At 47.9% G+C, this 17,882-nt stretch overlaps 1 long non-coding RNA gene across 1 annotated transcript in view; it reads right to left on the bottom strand.

Moving 5' to 3' along the window:
* Positions 1–17,560, bottom strand: part of LOC149327792 (uncharacterized) — an 89,932-nt gene extending 72,372 nt beyond the window's left edge. Inside the window, exon 1 of the long non-coding RNA XR_016286548.1 lies at positions 17,421–17,560. This is a non-coding gene — a long non-coding RNA (uncharacterized LOC149327792). The remainder of the gene's footprint in view (positions 1–17,420) is intronic.
* Positions 17,561–17,882: the final 322 nt, after the last annotated feature.

Genomic DNA, 17,882 nt, shown 5'->3' with positions numbered 1-17,882 from the left:
GGTATGCAAACTTTTAAAGCATTTCTTCGAGGCGTGCCTCACTAATACCCTTGTCGTTGCGGCTGAATCCACGTTTCGTGCTCAAAAATAGCCAAGGCAAATATGAAAGCTCATCTTCCCGGCTTTTCTGCCCCTCTAGGTAATATTGAAAAACTCTATGGCGCCGACGCACTTTCAAGACTATGCTGAGTGTGGCGTCAGCCGCTCACTTCAAGACTGCGAGCGTGCACGCTTTGTTCACTCAGAACGCGTACGGCAGTCCTATGATTTAGTTGCGCATGAGCGCATTCACGTGTTTTTTTTTTGTTTTTTTTTTATAGTTCTCGGGCTTTCTTTAAAGGCTGAAAAGAGGAGCTCGTAGGACATACGCTGCTGCAAAAAACTGCATCGGTTGTTTCATAGTCCCCTCTGCGACTTAACAAAATGCATGCGACCCTAAAGTGAATAAGAAAAGTATTGCATATTAATGCGAGTTAATTAACCAATTAGGCGCGATTAAAAACAATCTTAGGAGCGCCATTCTCCCCCAGCTCCAGTGCATCGCGTTTTTTTTAATCCTTGGTTGAAGTTACGTGAAACACCCTGTATAATCTAACACGATCTTCAAGCTGTATCATGAATGCACATTTCCTTAGCGGCATATCAGCTGCGCTCTTGTCTACGGTGGACCAGGATGCCGTCGGTGACGCCCTTGACTCCAGACAAAAGTCTCTCGCGCAGTAACAGCTGTAATATAATATCTCTACATCGCAGATGTTTGCTACTCCTGAAAGAAACAGGCCGCTGAGCTCAGTTTAAAAGGCGCGACCTTGCCAGCAAATGCCGATTAAATGCACACAATAAGAAATGTCTTCCCCACCGGTCGTCTCGGTTCAGTGGCGCGCAGCCGGCTGTCAGGGGCCGTCCCTGCGCGGTGAACGGTGGTCGCCTCCGGCGCGCAGGTGCTCTAATGGAGATCCACGGCGGGTACCGTAATGAACGCCCATTCGCCACGAAGAACGACAGGCGAGCGAGAGAAGCTCATGTCAAGGAATGAGGGAAAGAAGGTTGGCCAGGTGCCGCCGCAGTTGAGTTCCATTAGTACCGTGCAGCGCATGAGAACGTATTAACTCGCGAAAGCTGTCTTTGTCATCTGGTTGCGATGTGAGTTGGTGCCGAATTCGTGTCGGGGTAGAATGGACGCGATGGTGACCGAAGTATAAAGGCTCACCACAACTGTGAACTACGGCCTACAATTTAGTCCTCGCACAAGAACTTCAAGCTGAAATATACGCAATTAACTGCCTCTGGGACATGAAGCGTCACCTAGCGGCCAGGAAGAGCATTATATATAGGAGGGCAGGGAATGGGAACAGAACAGGAGGTGAAAAGTACAATATATATATATATATATATATATATATATATATATATATATATGACAGAAGCCAACAGCCACAGAAACCAAGGGGCACAGGGGACTTTTTTTTAAATTTATTTATTTAATTTGTGGTGTTGATCAATTTAGAATATTACTGAATGTGTTATCGCTTAATGCTAAGTGATTATAAAAGCAGAAGAAAAAACAACCACATGCCGCCGGTGGGATCCGAACCCACGACCTCCGAATTACGCGTCCGGTGCTCTACCTCTGAGCTACGGAGACGGCTGTCAAATCTTCTGCTTTCGGAGGTATTTATGTTTACAAGTAACCTAACCTTGAGAGTGTTCATCAGCGCCAGTCACGTTCATAAGCGGCGGACGTGGAACGTCCTGAGTTACCGCAGGTGTGACGTAGAACGTCATCGAACGAAGAGGGTGGAAGCTGCGTGAGAACCCTCTTATGCTTCCTAAGGCGTCAAGGCTGCCAGAACCGAGGCCCTCGCTAAGCAATTAAGCAAACAAGGGAAGGGGAATGAGGGGCTCGTTATATATGTGTCTATATATATGTGTCTGCATGTTCTTTTCTGTCGTTCGTTGAGAGAGTACGACTACAAAAAGTAAATAGGATATAAAAGCGAAATTTTTTGAGCATAAGGAGAGGAAATGCATAAATTAACTCTTACTGAGGCGAACTTAAATTTCGATTGCAAAGAGCACCGCGCATACGATGGCACTGAAAACAGCACCTGTTGCTTCGCGTTCCATTTTTGTCCACGTCCCATTTGCGTCTTTCTGTTCCAAACATGGCTTGTGGTCACGTGCGCTGATAGCTGGATCTTTGATGAACCCCACAGCACCACGTAGAACGACAGCTTCCATCACGTACAGTCTTTGCCAGAAATAACCCGGCAACTATGGTTTGTTTCTAAGCGTCGTAGCGAAGCACCTATGGCAAGCCTTAATCGCCGAATCTGTGCAAAGTAAGGTGAACCCTTGTCCTGACGTTCTGACACCGTTCGGTCTTTAGGGGTGCCGTAAAGGCTCCATTATACGGTTGAGAAGTAAAAACCTGTTGCTCGGTTACTTTTGGCGAAGGGGATACGTACGACGTGATGCACTTCAACTTTAAGACGTGACAATAACTGGAAAAAAGCCCCAAAAGCTTCCATTTGCCTAATGGCCCCGTAGAGGGAATGTCTATGTTGCGAGCTGCTGCTGCGTTGAATCAGTCAGCAGCCGGAAGCTCAAAGTGAAAACGAACATCTTGGAAAGCTGGATGACAATATGCAGAGAAATATGCCTACACGAAGGCACCCATAAAATCATAAATTATATCTCAATTAAAATATTTGCGAAGTATTTCTTCGAAGCTGCTGCCAGATTTGAAATTTGACGAACGCAGGAGAGGAAAGTTCCCAAATCGTAATCGCTCGCGTTGCGAAAGTTTGCTCGAAATCGATTCTCCTCTTCATGCAAGCATCAACAGCTGCTTGGGTAGTGCTGCACGCAATTACCCGAGCCGCAGAAAGAATAGCCGGGCGTAGCCGCGTAATAACGCGCACCACCATCAAAGCGCGGTCCCCCGAAGGTCTTTTCTTGTTCGCTTCGCCCGCTGCGTCTTGCGGTTGGCTCACAGCACCAACCGGCCTGCGTACGAGTACAGTCATGAGGAGCGGGCTGTCCGCTACACACAAGGCTGAAGGCATCTAGCAGCCGCGCACAGCTGAGGCGCTGGAGTGGCGGAGGGGTCAAGTGCGGTTGTCCATTCGGGGTAATTGCTTTTTCTTTTCCCCCTTCGTGAGCTGCGCGCACGTGAAGCTCACTACTTCTCGCTCGCTGCATGTACAGAGAGATGCATTGCGCAGGTAATCCTGCTGCCTGGCGTCGCTCGCTTTGCGCTTTTCTGTGTGCGTTGTTTGCAAGTGAGAGCGTATACGGCGTGCATATTTATGTTGCCTGTCACTCGGCAGGCTCGTGCATTGTTCGTCAGCGTTAATTTTGAGTCAGCTGGCACCTCGGTTGCAGGTAGCCTCCAGAGATGCAAAGGTCTTGCAGGTTTCTTTACGGGTGTCCTTCAGCGGCGTCCTTCTTTAATTCATGTCTCTAGTATTCATCGTTTTCTTATTTTCTTTAGAGCAGGACAGCCAGCCAACCGGAACGTTTGCCTGGTTATCCTCCCCGCCTTCTTTTGTCTTTCTCCATATCGAACTTTGGCAGGCGTTTTTTCAGGCATGCGGATGGGGGTCGAAAACAGGGTTACGTTTTCTTGGGGGCAAAGCATGGATTGAGGGGCACTGGGAAGACAAACTGAACTTGAATTATATCGAATAGTTGCTGCGGTTCAATGAAAAATATGCTATTTTCACCGAAAACGTGCCCTTTGGAAGCTAGAAAAAAACTAAACAACATGACGCACAGGAACCACTGCCACACGGCATTTGCAGACACTAACTGCGGCTGCGTGAAAGCTTTTTTTTTTTTTGGCTGCCATCCGGGATCTCAGAGGCCACACGACGCTTTCATTCATTTCGAGTCGGCGGTGACGGAGTTGTTATCTTGTTGAATTTGAATGCAGTGGCCGAGAAAACAGGGCTACATTTATGGCTGCAGATTTTGCACCAAGAAATGATTTTGCAACCGATCAAAAGTGAACACAGCCACAAAAAGCCAAACAATCGATTTTCAACGATAATGAAAATTAGTTGGAGTTGAGCTCAGCATTCCTTGGTATTCAGTTTCAGTGTAGCGAACTCAAATGGGCCGCATATACACATGAAGCCTTGACAGGGGTAAGCAGTGAAGGTTAGTTAGATAAATACTGATATCCCCTTTGTAACAACGCGGTGGCGAGTGCGAGCTCTTTGCCCTGGAAATGAAGTTTTTAACTCTCTTATTTCCTTTGGAACTATCCACCTGCTTTCTAAACTTTTAATTCTGTTCTATTCATTTTTCTTACCCCGCCATTAAAGGCTGTTTTCCATGTTGTAATCCACATTACTTCAATTTCTGTGCCGCTTAGTGCAATTCCTCTATTCTGCCTTTGCGAAATCAGTACTCCAGTCTTCTCTTGTTCCTTTCGGTTTGGTTTGGTTTATGGGGTTTAACGTCCCAAAGCGACTAAGGCTATAAGAGACGCCGTAGTGGAGGGCTCCGGAAATTTCGACCACCTGGGGTTCTTTAACGTGCACTGACATCGCACAGTACACGGGCCTCGAATTTCTCCTCCAAAGAAATTCTAGCCGCCGCGGCCGGGATCGAACCCGCGTCTTTCGGGCCAGCAGCCGAGCACCATAGCCACTGAGCCACCGCGGCGGCTATCTTGTTCCTTTCCACTGCTGATGTGCTAACATAGCTTTCACTATGCATAAAACACAAAGCTGCTAGAAGACTCAATATGCCCTGTCCGACATATGGTTGCATATGGCTTTACGTTCCATCATAGCACGTTTAACGTTTTCTACAACTACGCAACGCTACAGAAATATCATCACCTTGTTAATACGTGCTTCTGTATGGCCTGGCTCGAAGTCAACTTGATTTTCCTCAAATAGGAGGTATACTGCCTCTTGAATGATCATAGAGCTTTTCCTTCCGGATTCCATTCTTCCCAACTCCGTATTATTCTTTTGTTCCCATTTTTTGCCTCCATTTAGTAATCTCAGTTTCGCGGACACTCTTTTTGATGTTCGTTATTGCCGGGTTGTTGCCTGCGTACCATTTGGTATGCTTTCTATTCGTTTTCCTGCACCGCGGGCCGACGTTTCCCCTGTACAAATACCTGAAGACTTTGGCTGCCAACCTGTTCTCCATTTCTTTCGCAGTTTTTCCTCAAACACTATTTTGCTTTGTACTTCCCTCTCCTCCAAGGGCGGTCAGCGAATATCCTCCTGCACAGAATCGCGAGTTGTCTTTCCATGTGCCCCTGAAGCTAATCAGCCCACCGTCCCGTGATTAATCTCTAGTCTTTGTACTACGTTTCATTTTAAGCGCAATACCGCGTTCGCAAAAGCCACTACTGTATCCATTACACCCTTTCACAGTTCTCGTATTACTGCATATCAATTGCACGCCGTTAGAGATCTGTGCTTCATTATGGCCGCTTCCTATTTGCTTTCGCCTCGAGATGTTCTTCATGGTTCTTTAAATATTCGATTTACTCATCAATCCACAGCCCCCTCATACTTGTACTTCTCTACGCGCGGCCTCGGCTCAGCCACGTCGCTGCCGCCATCTATCGGCCGCCAGGAGCAAGCGCCGCGCAAGTGAACGGGGATATTTTGAATTGCAGTCGTGAGAAACGAACAAATTGCGGAGATATGATGTCATCACTTTCAAACTTGCGTGCAAAATGTGACATAAACTTTCCTGCGCTCGCAGCGACTAGTTGCAACGGCTATTAAAAATGCATGGAATGTGTCGAACATTCAAAAACCCTAAGGTAATTTTAACGGAATGTCTAGCGTTCCGTCCAGACGGAACATTTGCTGATGCTGCAGTTCCGTCCAGACGGAATATTTACTGCAGATAGAGTTCCGTCCATACAATAGAAAGTTTTAGTTTCACGTACACAGAAGCCTCACGCACGTAGAGCGCTTACGGGTCACCAGTGCGCATGCGCAGAACGTGAAGTGTCTGTGTGGGTCGCACGGACGTACGTGAGATTCGGATCTTAGCGTTGCGGTCTTCACGTTGCTTGCGTACGTGGCGTTGGCAAGATGGCGGCGCCCTGCCCGCCCGCTTCACAACGATAACAGCTTCGTCGCTAATCCCTCGACATGGTATCGTGCTGTAAGCTGCTGTATTTGCCTTCAGTTGGTCCAGTCTTGCTCTCGCATGAAGTGTTAGGTGAGAACTAGCTTTTGTTTTCCAGATGAAAATCCGTTTCAGCAGCTTCTAAGCCTGACGGAGAAGCGTTTGTGGTCGTCATAGCAACCAGTGTGCCGACGGTCTCGCGAGACCACGCGAAGCTCAAAACCTAGCGGGATATCGCGAGACCCTCGGCACAGTCAGCGGGAAAAGCAAAACGGTGCACGTTTTGCTCCATACGCAGACGTCGTCAAGATGAGTGGGACACCAGCGCGCCTTCGTTTCTCGAAAAGCGATGATTTAAATATGATGCAGGGCGTGAAAGAATGCAATCCCTTTGAAGATAACATGCAACATACAGTTCGGTGGAATAAAATCGCTCAACGTTTGTCAGAAGACAGGGGGAAAGTGTTTACCGCCCGCACTGCGGCTTGGCCTGGCTCCGCTCCAAGCAGCTCGACTAAGCAAAATTAGCTTTCTTTATCTGTACTAGATGGCGCGGCTTAACATGATAACGCATTTTTTAGGTTCTATGGCAAATGTACACAGCTTGCGTCCCGTACGTGTAGCCATAGAGCTAATATACCATAGAGCTAAACTGTAAGAAGCGACACGAGCGTACGCTACGTAGACTTCTCACGTTTACGTGCGTGAAGGTTCTACGTACGTAAAACTACTGTCTAATGTCCGTGCGGCCCATACTATTCAAAATGGGTGATTTCTACCCACATAAAGCATTCCTTTGCGTCTGGAAAAACCAGTTGACCAAGCTGTATCCAGATGTTCTCTCTACGCATGTATACGGCACGAAAATATCTGTCCGCGTACTGCTTTTAGTTACATCCTCGAAGGTATAACTTCCGTGCATGCATGCAGGATCGGGAAAATGACACTGTTAGAAGCAGAGTTCAGAAACTCTTTGCGAAGTGATGCGAAGCCCTGTCGCTATTTGTGCTGCAAAATGACGTAGCGCGAAAAAGACTAAGACGTACACAAACGGTCAACAAGCATCATGCGAACGCAAAAACAAACCCAAGCCAAAACTCGATCTATTGCCATTTCTCACCGACTGCTTGGAAAATAAATTGATGCAGCAGAATACCCTGTCACACATTAGGCGGAACAGGATTGCCACTTTTTTAAATGGACATGCAAAAGGCTGCAAGCAAACTGGTTTCCCAATCCCTAACGCCAGCTTTAATTCCGTCTTGACATAACTCTTGTGGCAGATAATGCTGGACGGCACTGTATGGTGTCAGATACAGTTCCGTCTGGACGGAACCCCATCTCTACATGCAGTTCCGTCTGGACGGAACTTTGGCGCAAGTTGTAGTTCCGTCTAGACGGAACTCTAGCGCAAATTGTAGTTCCGTCTGGACGGAACTCTAGCCACAGCCAATTTTTAATGCTCACCAATGGATTCCAAGGGAAGGCAAGCGTAGCAGGGGGCTGTAGTAGACTCATGCCAGCGGATGAGGTTAGGAATTTTATGGGGGTAAAATTGCCGCAGCCGGCAGAGGGCACGATTAATTGGAGAGATATGCAAGATGCATCTAACCTGCAGTACAACTAGTTAGACTGAAAACGGTGATGAGTGCTTCATGTGCTTTTGTTGAAGACTGCGCCCAAGTTCGTTGCTGGTGCCATAACAAAGAGAGCTTTTCCTGCGCCTGAAAGTTGTTGGGCGCTCGCCGGGATGGCTCAATGGTCGTAAGAAAAGAAGTGTAGCGCAACCAAGACGTACACAAGAGAGGACCACACAGGACTAGCGCTAAGTCCAGTGCTAGTCCAGTGTGGTCATCTCTTGTGTACATCTTGGTTGCGCTACAGTTTTTTTCTTACAACATGCACCATCTAGCCCAACCAAAAGTTCTTCTAAAACTCAATGGTCATGGCGTTAAGCTGGCCACCCTGAATTCACAATTTCGGAGAAGGGTGTGGCTTTGACATTTCGATGGAGGTAGAGCGTAAAAATGTCGATGGATTCATATTTCGTAGCACTTCACAGAGCCGTAGGTGGTGGGATATAATTCCGAAAGCGGCACACCGGGATCAGGTTCACACGCATAGCCCCGGTACAGCGTTATTGGCCGAAAATATAGAGCAATTCTGTGGGCTAATCTGGGGCAATGTGCTATTCCTTACATCGTTCAAAACAGGGTAATTTTGCTCTCACATTCAGCATAGGTTGCGGTGGAGGATATTCACTGGCCTACAGAGAGTTTGAGATTAGTAACTATAGGATCAACTGCGGGGGATATTTACCTATGGCGTTCGGCCGGCGAGCCCAGAGACGCGGCATCGAACCTTGGCCGTGGTGGTCCAATTCCATTGGAGACTACATACTTTCGTGCTAATGTGCTGTTTAATTTCAACACACATTAGCGAACTCCATATAGTCGAAACTAGGGTGTCTTACTTTACCGAATGTGCACCATACATGAAGGGGGGGGGGGGGGGCGAGGGGGGGGGGGATTAAACCCTTAATGCGGCAACACACACCAAAAGTCGACCTGAACGCCCTGCCTGCCGGCCCCTTACTCCACACCGGCGCTTCAAACCTCAAGAAACACCATGGAAAAAATCACCCTCCCAGCCTCTACAATTCTATGCCAACCCGTAACAAGGGTATCCTACGTCCGCAATGAATGAATAGATGCATAAATACATTTATTTATTTATTTATTTTATTTATTTATTTAGGACATACTGCAGGCCCAGTGAAGGGCCCTGGCAGGAGGGGCACAATAAACACAATACAAAAAAGCAGAAAACAAAAAGTACAAGGCAAGTAAAAAAAAGAATCAATGAACGGCCTGTTCAATGGCATCAATGTCAACTGTTGATGATGGTGGCAACTGATTCCACTCGTTAATGGTGCGGGGAAAAAAAGAGAATTTGAATATGTTAGTTCTGGCAAAGTAAGGCTTTAACGATTCAGTGTGCCTTTTTGTGGTTGACCTGGACGTTATCGGTTGGAGATACAAATCACTCACATGCCTCTGCAACATTGGCTACACACTTTAACTCTAACTTTACATGCAGGAAAAAGTAACTAACCATTTGATTGCTTCTACATGCTGCGTATAAGACACTTGCTGAGAGTATCATGCCAATAAAAAAAAACTGTTAAAATGAAAAAAAAAAAACATAGATGCAGTAGTGTCCTTCAGCAGCGAATAGCCGTATCAAAGAGTGATTTCGATTTTTAAAGATTTCTGTTTTTTACTGCGGATGAACTGACAGTAAAAAAAAAAGTGAATCCCTGAGCTGTCGAGCCGCATATGAGTGGAGTTGATGTTTACATAAAATCGTTATTTTGAATTAGATCGGTAATTCGAAGCACAGCACGCGCGGAACGCTGCCAGGCATACTTTTTGTCAGGCGCGCGTAGAGGTTGATGCCAGGAAATACGCTCTCTCACTACCTGCTTGCCGTTTTTTGCCGCAAGCTTTTCATCGCGCTTCTTAAAACGTCCGGCCTGAAGCGCCGACCGTATCGCACTCCGTACTATACCATACACACCGGCGTCGCTTTTGACACGACGCCAGAAATGGACTCGCGCAGGGCACAGCTTTTGAATGGTGGCCGACCTGCCGTCGGCGTTACTCTCTTCTGAATGGAAGCACGCCGAGATGAAAAGACAAAAAGGAAAAAAAAGAACGCGACCCGTTCATTCTGGACTTTGTGTCTCTCGCTGGTTTCATCTCCTCGCCTTTGTTCGACGGACGCCACACAGCACCTGCGGTCGTCAAGCGCACACCTGTTTCTCTTTTTACACACTTCGTTCCGAATGGCGGCGACCTCACGAGAGGAGGATGCGGAGGAGGAGATGATCGTAAGCGTCCGCAGAGGACGACCTTCGACGCTGTATACGCGCTGTACGGATGCGCGTACTATGTACGGGGCCCTCGTGAAAGTGCCTCCGGCGTGAACAATGGATTCAGTCTGCGGGGGTTGAGTGCGTTCTTCTGGTGAGAGCGGTGAAGTGAGACCGCGAACGTGGCGTAGTAGTAGGAGTCTGCCCCGTCCATCCTTTGCAGTGTGCACGGCTTGTTCATGCCTCTACACCCCCTCACTCTCGACGACGGACGCGTAATGATCGCCCGCGTGCCTTTACTGCCTGGTGGGGCTGGCGGTCAGCGACGCGTGTCCACAGCTGTTGAATACATCGAGAGAAGTGAGAACAAATATTGAAAAGAAAAGGACAGAGGGCGGTCTGGCTGGCGTACTATTCGTCTGTCCATTCTTTGGGACGGTACGTGCCGTGGAGCTGGGGGTATCGCCTGGACTGACCGGTGCAACGTGGGTCATTCTGTGGACTGTGGTACAATCCTGGCGCAAGAATGGGGTGTGTGATGCGAGGTATACTGTCGGTTCCGTAGACTGGCTGGTATACCAAGCACACTTATGCGGATAGCGTTGGGAGCGACAGTCAAGTACATAGTACTTTGTGGCGAACAGTAGCGGGAATGAACGAACACAACTATGTCTGGACAGTTCATTCACCGAACTGAACATCTTCTGTTATGACAAACTATGGTTATTCCAAAGAAAATATGCTCACCCGTTAACCCAGAGACAGCAACGAGATAGCTACGATTGTAAAATGAAGAAACAGCAATCGACGCTTGGTGTGCGTTCACTTGCGGATGGCTGAAGATCTATTTCTTGATATCCTGTTTCCCTTCTACCTTTGGTTTATCTTCTTCTTCTTTTTGTTTTATCGGGCGTTCGCTTTCAGCTTTCTTTTGCATTCGTAGACTAGCACGCTAGTCGTTAGTGCTCAGCTCAACGCCCTAACCGCAGGCTTGTCTGCTGGGGCCACTCAACGTGCTGGCGGCGAACAGCTAAATTTCTTCGCTCGCCGCCTCACGCCCCGTATTTCTCCTCGCATGATCGAGCATATACAGTGGTGCCGACGTTTGTGGTCTCGGTTTCTTTGCTGCTGTTACTGTTTTCCTTGCTCGCCTTTTTCTTTCGCGCACCCTTCTCGTGAGGCATTTCTCCGGTGGGCAGAGGCGGTCACGCTGGCCCCACGTCGGTTTCGCCCGCGTCTCTGCCGTTGAAAGAAGCGAAAAAGCCGCTCTTTCCGGGTCGGAGCTGGTCACGATTTCTTGCGCTGCCTTGCGCCCTGCGTACGCCTTTTTGCCTGCGGCCGTCTTCGTAGAGACTTGACGGCGCTGCAGGGGAAGCCATACCCTGCACTTTTCGTCATGACGCACGTGGCAGTGATGGTGACGGCGGCACCATGCAGGCGCCTATCTACTTTCCATTCTTTGTTGTTTTTTGCGTTGCCCACGAAAGAAGAAAGAGGCTGCGAAAACGCTGGAGTCAGCGTTGAAACGCAAGGCGCAATGCATGATGTTCTTTGCGTGAGTGCTGGCCGTTGCGAAAGTTCCTCGTCTGTGACTCCACTCTCTGGTTAACGCAGGTCGTCACTTGAGGCAGCGTGCATCGCGTCGCGCAAACACAGATTCAGAACGTGGCGCTGTCATTAGGCGAGAAGGAAACAAGGTGGTTTTTAGCGCTGACGTCAATAGGGATGCTTGAGTGAAGCTCCTTGTAGGAGAGTTGTCTTCTTCAATAACGAAATAATGCTTTCTCTAAAATACTAATTCTGAATAGAAGCGGAAGCGGGGAAAAATTGTAGATGGCCTCGATGGATATACTTCGCGCAATACTTCGCAGGTGATATCGTGACTACTGGTTGTGTCGCAGGGGGTGGCACGGCTTTCTTCGTTTCTGTTTTCATGATTAGTATTAGTGACTGCGGAATAAAAGTTACTCAATTCTTTACTTGCTCTTCTATGAAATAAATATTCGTGACTTCGTTGTAGTTGCTCTCATTTTCCGTGCTCTCCTGGCTCATTAAAGCCTTGTTTTAAGGAAAAGTAGCCTATTTTTGTCAGGAAGTGGTAATACTTAGCGGGCAACTTCCATTTGTCAAGAGTTTTTCAGTTCCAATGCAGCTGAGTACGTCTTTTGGCTTCCGCTCCAGGATTTGGTCACGTATGCAGTGTGTTCCAATGTGCAAGCAATGTTTCCCAGTTTTCAACGAGACGAAGACACGCATGATGGACTGTGTGCGCCAGGACTGTGGGCTCCGAGCACGTTGCATATAACGACATAAGGTCCTTACGAGAGGCCCGCTAATGAAGTCGCATTGAGCGCCGTTCTCAGTGGTTGGGAGTCTTGAGGCATGATACACCACGAACTTTGTTCATGTGGGTTTTGTACAAATAGCCTTTGAGTTTGCGACGCTAATGCAACAGAGGATCAAGAAACCGCGGTATGTGTTCCTAAAGAATGAACTGTTGCTTTCCCTCAACGTGAGTTAAGGCTTCCTGACATGAACCTGCCTCGTTAGTAAACCTAAAAAGCTGTCGTTGATCTAAAGCTGACGGTTGAAGTTGAGTTTTCTTTGAAACAGTATCGAGTTATAGCATAGCACGATCTGCGATCCGTTACCGTGATCCGCTTTCGTACCCGTGAGACGCTACTGCGCGTGCGCAGGAACGTCATGAGGGCACCGCCAGATGGCGCCACAATCCCGTCAGCTCCGTCGAGACCAATCAACGCGTACGCAGTGGTGCCCGCTGAAGCGGGTCACGGTAGCGGATTGCGGGTGGTGGTGGTGAAAAACATTTATCGTGCATTACATTTTTACAGAGAGGTGATTGGGATAGGCCCTATTGGCCCTTTCCTCTAACAATACTAGGTACAGCCCCTATTCCGGGGCCCCATTGGCAAGCAAAGCCGCCCGCGTCCGGTGAACCAAAGCCTTTTGGTCTTTAGGTCCTGACAGCAGAGCAGGGCCGCCTCCCAGTCCTCTCTGGTGGGGTTGGGTTTGGGGGCTTTAGATGGGTTTGAATGACGCGCCCAAACCATGTGGAAGGTGTCAGCCACCTCCCCACAGAACTGGCCGCGCTATGCTATAACTCTCTAATAATTTTTTGTGCGTCTAAACAGTGACAGTGCTAGTGGAATCACTGGTAAGAGAGCTGACCGCACTGCGCCATCTGAGCCATCTTAGCTGGTCGCTGTGCTGGTGAGCCCAGACGAGAAGTGAAAGAAAAAGTAAGGAAAAGGCCGTAGCATTTCGCCCTTTCCTGCATTAGAAGGAATTGTGCGAAGGAGTGACTGAACTTATGTTCTATTAAACTTGCGGCTCGAACATACGGTCTGCGCACGCACACGACCGTCACCGTGCAAACTCTTTGCGTAGGTAAAGCTGTTGCGGACGCACAGGTCATCATCATCAGCAGCCTGACTACGCCAGTTGCAGGGTAAAACCGTCAAGTGTCGGAAGATGCACCCGGCCGCGTATTCGCCAACTGCAGCCTGTACAGCCACAAGGCTTGAAACCACGGTGAATTGATCACGGTGACTGAAGATTGTCACAACGGCTTACCTAAAAGGGATAATAAACCCTCTTAAACGGCGTTATATGCCACTAAGCATCACGATTTGTGACCTAAAAGGGGAAAAATGGAAAAAAATGAAATTAAAAAAACAATAAAATTACAGTACAGAGAGCGGAGTCGAACGGCCGACCTTCCATACGCCACACGTGCCTCTAATCCACTGCGCCATAGTTTTTTTTTTCTTTCATGGTATTTATTTACATGGTTTTGTATACAAAGCATATATATACATATGTGTGTGTGTATATACACACACAAAAACAACTATTTACAGAGCACCTAGGTAGGCGCTACGTGGCAGAAACATAATAGTAACAGTGGCGATGTCAAGCCGTCGTTCTGAATGAATATTTATAACCAGCCTTAATGTGGCTGCTACCTGCCGGTGGGCGGCGCTGTCATCGCTGGCTGTACCGGCTGCATTTGGCGAACACGCCACCCGGCCCTGCCCTCTTATTCCTCACGCATGCGGAGAGCACTGTCGCGATTTTGGCTAACGAATATACCAAATACCAGGTGCTTTAGAAAAACACGCCACTAATTTTTAAAAATAAGTTTTTTTTTTCAGATAAAGACAAGTTTTCAAAGCATAATAACGCCAGTGTTGGCGGACATCTGAAAACAGGCGAATCATACTAACTAGTAAAGAAGGTCAACTAAATTTTAAGAGTTAACTGTTTAACTAATACAGATAGTCCCCTGATTATTGTTAGATATTTGTAGCACGCCGTTAGTAATAGACATATGCAATGTTATAATTTCGAAAGCGCGATTACCCTCACCGCTGTGGATCAGCAAACTTGGGCCATTTCTCCCATCATTCGAAAACCAGGCTCTTTTTTTCGGGGTGAGAAAAGTTATGTCCATCAAATAGCGTCACTTCCGCCCGCCCGCACTGCGGTGCTCCTCGCTCTCAGTGCGTGCGAGGCAGAGAGTGTCACGTGGTACATGCGGCACGGAGTGACGCTGTTTGATGGACGCAGCTTTGCGCGCCCGGGCCGCAGGCGCGCTATTTTCAAATAGCGCGAGAAATTATCCAAATCTGCACAGCTACAGAGGCGAGGGTATCACGTTTTCGAAATTCTGAAGGCTGATAAGGTTACTAGTATTGGCCGGCTGCAAGTCTCTAATTGCATTCAGGCGCCTAACTTTAGTAGTTTAAAATTTAACTTTTAGAGTTTAACTGAACACTTTACTAGTTAATATGATTACTGTTCGCACGTCCGCTAATACTGGTATTACTATGCACAAAAAGCCTCTTTTTATCTGAAAAAAAAAACTTTTTAAAAATTATTCAGCGGGCATCCCTGAAACAAGAGGCATACTCAGGGGCTAGAGAGGAGCATCTGTTATGCGGACTTCCTCAGGTGAGCCTTTAAAACACCAAATCAAACACGTTGCCGCGGGTTTTGGGGGATCCTGAGATCCAATATGGCGTCAATGGCAATGCAAAACACCGGTTGTACTCGCCGCATAATCATATTTAGGCAACAGAAAGGGCCACTCCTCACCTCTTGCGAAAGGCCACAAAAAAAAAAAAATGAAAAGGTGATGTGTGCAGTGGTTCTAACACCCACCGTTGCTGGCTTCAGTCTTGAATTTCTCTTCCTACTTTTCAACCAGTAGATAGTGAGATGGAAACGCCGGATTTAGCGGACCTAAAGTTAGCTGAAGCTTAACTTCGTAACGGGAGCCCCGAGTTGAACTCCGTATGGTTGTAGCAAAAATAACACACATACAGCAGATGAGCCATTGTGATAAAGGTTGCATATATAGCCAAAATATCATAGAGGAGTAAATGAAATATGTGCGAGAAGCAAGGCAGGGCTCGTCACCCCCGACGTGTGGGCCGGGAGTTGAATGGACGCCGCGTAGTTACGTAACAAAGACCCACTGAATCAGGGAGCTCGCTCAAAGCGCGAGGGCATTGTCATGCGTACGAGCTTGTACAGAGAGCGGTAAGGATAGAACGAGCAGTGTGGGGATCATTGTTGTCGCCAGGGTGCAACCCTTCCTTCCCTTCGAAGAGCTCCCGTGAAAGGCAAGACGGACGATGAAACAGGACCAGTCAATCATTCCCATCACGAACACTTGTCGGAGTCGCGGCCAACGTTGCCGAAACTACAGACATCGTACTTTCATCGGAAACCTTTCGTAGAACTGCACGGGATGGTTCCAGCCCTTTAAACCAGTATAAAAGTCTTGGCTCATTTAAGAAACGTCACGGCCATATATAATGTGTGGGATGCCTGTCCCCAAGTCACGGCTTCCTTGCCTGAGAATGATCGGCTTTTTGGTCTGTTTTCATTTGTCCTTTGTATAGCAAAGGAAAAGAAGGTTCAAAAGTTTAACGCAGCAGACCAGCACCCCACTTTATCGTTTCAGGTGCGCTTGTATATGCATCGTGGCGAGCCACCTTAACCCCCCCCCCCCTTCCCCTCCCCCCCCCCCCTTACCCGACAGTGGTGTTCTTTGAAAGTAGCTGTTCCCCACGAGGGGACTCTGGAGCCTTGATGACCGAGTCGCCGGGTGATGAACGGCAGATTCATGAAGACGGCTGCGGCAGGGCGGTGAAAGAGAAGGGACACACCCGTGGCTTTGAATCGCGGGGTTGAGACTCTGAGGTGGTAGCGCTATATTATTGCTTCTTGGGTTTTCTGATACCCTGCGTTTCTTAGTCTCGGTTGCAATTAGGGACCATTGCTTCGCCTTTGACAGAGCCATAAATTGCGTCGTGTTTTTATAGCCGCCTGCTGATCTCTCCTATGCACGAGAACAGTGGTTTTCACCGACAGCACGAGGCGCGGTCCTGGCTGTAGCTTTGTCTTCGTTGTCTTTAACGCAATGCGACAATAACGGCAAACAATCGTGCGATAAAATGCACACGCTGGCGCGGACGAACTTCTAAATAAACGCAGCACTGTCACCTGTTCGGTGAGAGCGTCGTAAGACTGCGAAACGGCGGGGTGGAGGATAATCACTGGAAGCATTAAGTAAATGTGCCTTAAGAGGGGCTGTACGCGTTTTCTGCTCCAGCACTTACTCTGTTCAGTGAATAAAGTTTTATGGGGTTATAGGTGTATCAGAAGTCGATCATTGATTGGTGCCCCTGGTCCATACAAACTATAAGTAAAGAGCTTGTTAATATTCCGGAGGCCGCACCATGCAAGGTAAGAAACAGTCGTCGAGACATGCTAATTGATTCCGGTAGCAGCCGTTACGTTATAAATACTTCAGGCAGTGACAGTGGCTGCCGATGCGAGCCATCATCATTGGCTCGCTGCGTCTGCTGCAGGGCTCAATCCTTCCCAATGGTCGCGAATTATACCTGTTTCAAGCCCTATCAAGGCGGGCTTTGAAGTTGTCGAGTATTGTACTCTCCTATCCAAAAACATGTTACGCGCAGAGTTGGATGAAAGGGAAGACTGTGATACCTCTTTAGTCCCAACTCGCTTTGTATGAGCTTTTGGTTTATTCGAAGTTTCCTTGACCCTCTCAACATTAGGCGCTGTTTTTTATTCGAATTCCCCTTAGTCTGAAATAATGTTAGGTTCCCTGCGAGTTTGAATTATTGATATTCGCGTGCATATGAAAACTCTGACGGGGTGCCGTAATGAAAACAAAACTCGCCCAAGCTTCTTGTTCTTTCCAGGAGTCAAGTGAGAGTTATTGTGCTCTACATGGCATGTGCTAGAAATAAAAAAAAAATAAGGAGAGCTTTAACTAAGCCGCACCCTCATCACCCTAGACTTCAGTGAACCCAATTCCTGACCTAACCTGGAACCACGTGTCCACAGGTTGCACTTGCACAATAAGGTCGCATACCTGTTGGCAACGTGAAGAGTCCATGCGGCGTTGAAATTGTTCTGCAGCGCACCTAAAAACTGCTGTCGTCAGCCTTTGGGTCGCGATAAGCAGGAAGCCAGATTCTGGACGACTGGAGGTTCCCCCTTTGGATGATGACGCTCGTGCCTATGGGCTTACGTCTTGGTGCTATGAACGTAAGCTCGATTAGGTAACACATGCCACGTGAGGCTTCGACAGAGAGCGAAAGTTCATGTCTATGTCGATAAGCACCATGTCTATAAGCACCATGTCTATAAGAACTACCAGGTGGAGTGGGAAACCACCACGTGTTCGAGTATACGAAATGTTTGCTTGTTTCTCTAGAGAGTGTGTTATGGAGCTGCGGTAGACACGGAAAACTTCATCGCAGGTTGCTTATTGCCGTCATTGAACAGGTCAACAGATCAAGGTGACGTTTCGGAACACTTACGGGATCCTTGT

This window comes from Amblyomma mixtum, chromosome 10 (assembly GCF_055824585.1).
Source record: "Amblyomma mixtum isolate Tamu chromosome 10, ASM5582458v1, whole genome shotgun sequence".
NCBI lineage: Eukaryota > Metazoa > Arthropoda > Arachnida > Ixodida > Ixodidae > Amblyomma > Amblyomma mixtum.
Note: the sequence above shows the minus strand (reverse complement) of the source record. Positions and strands in the feature narration are given on the sequence as shown.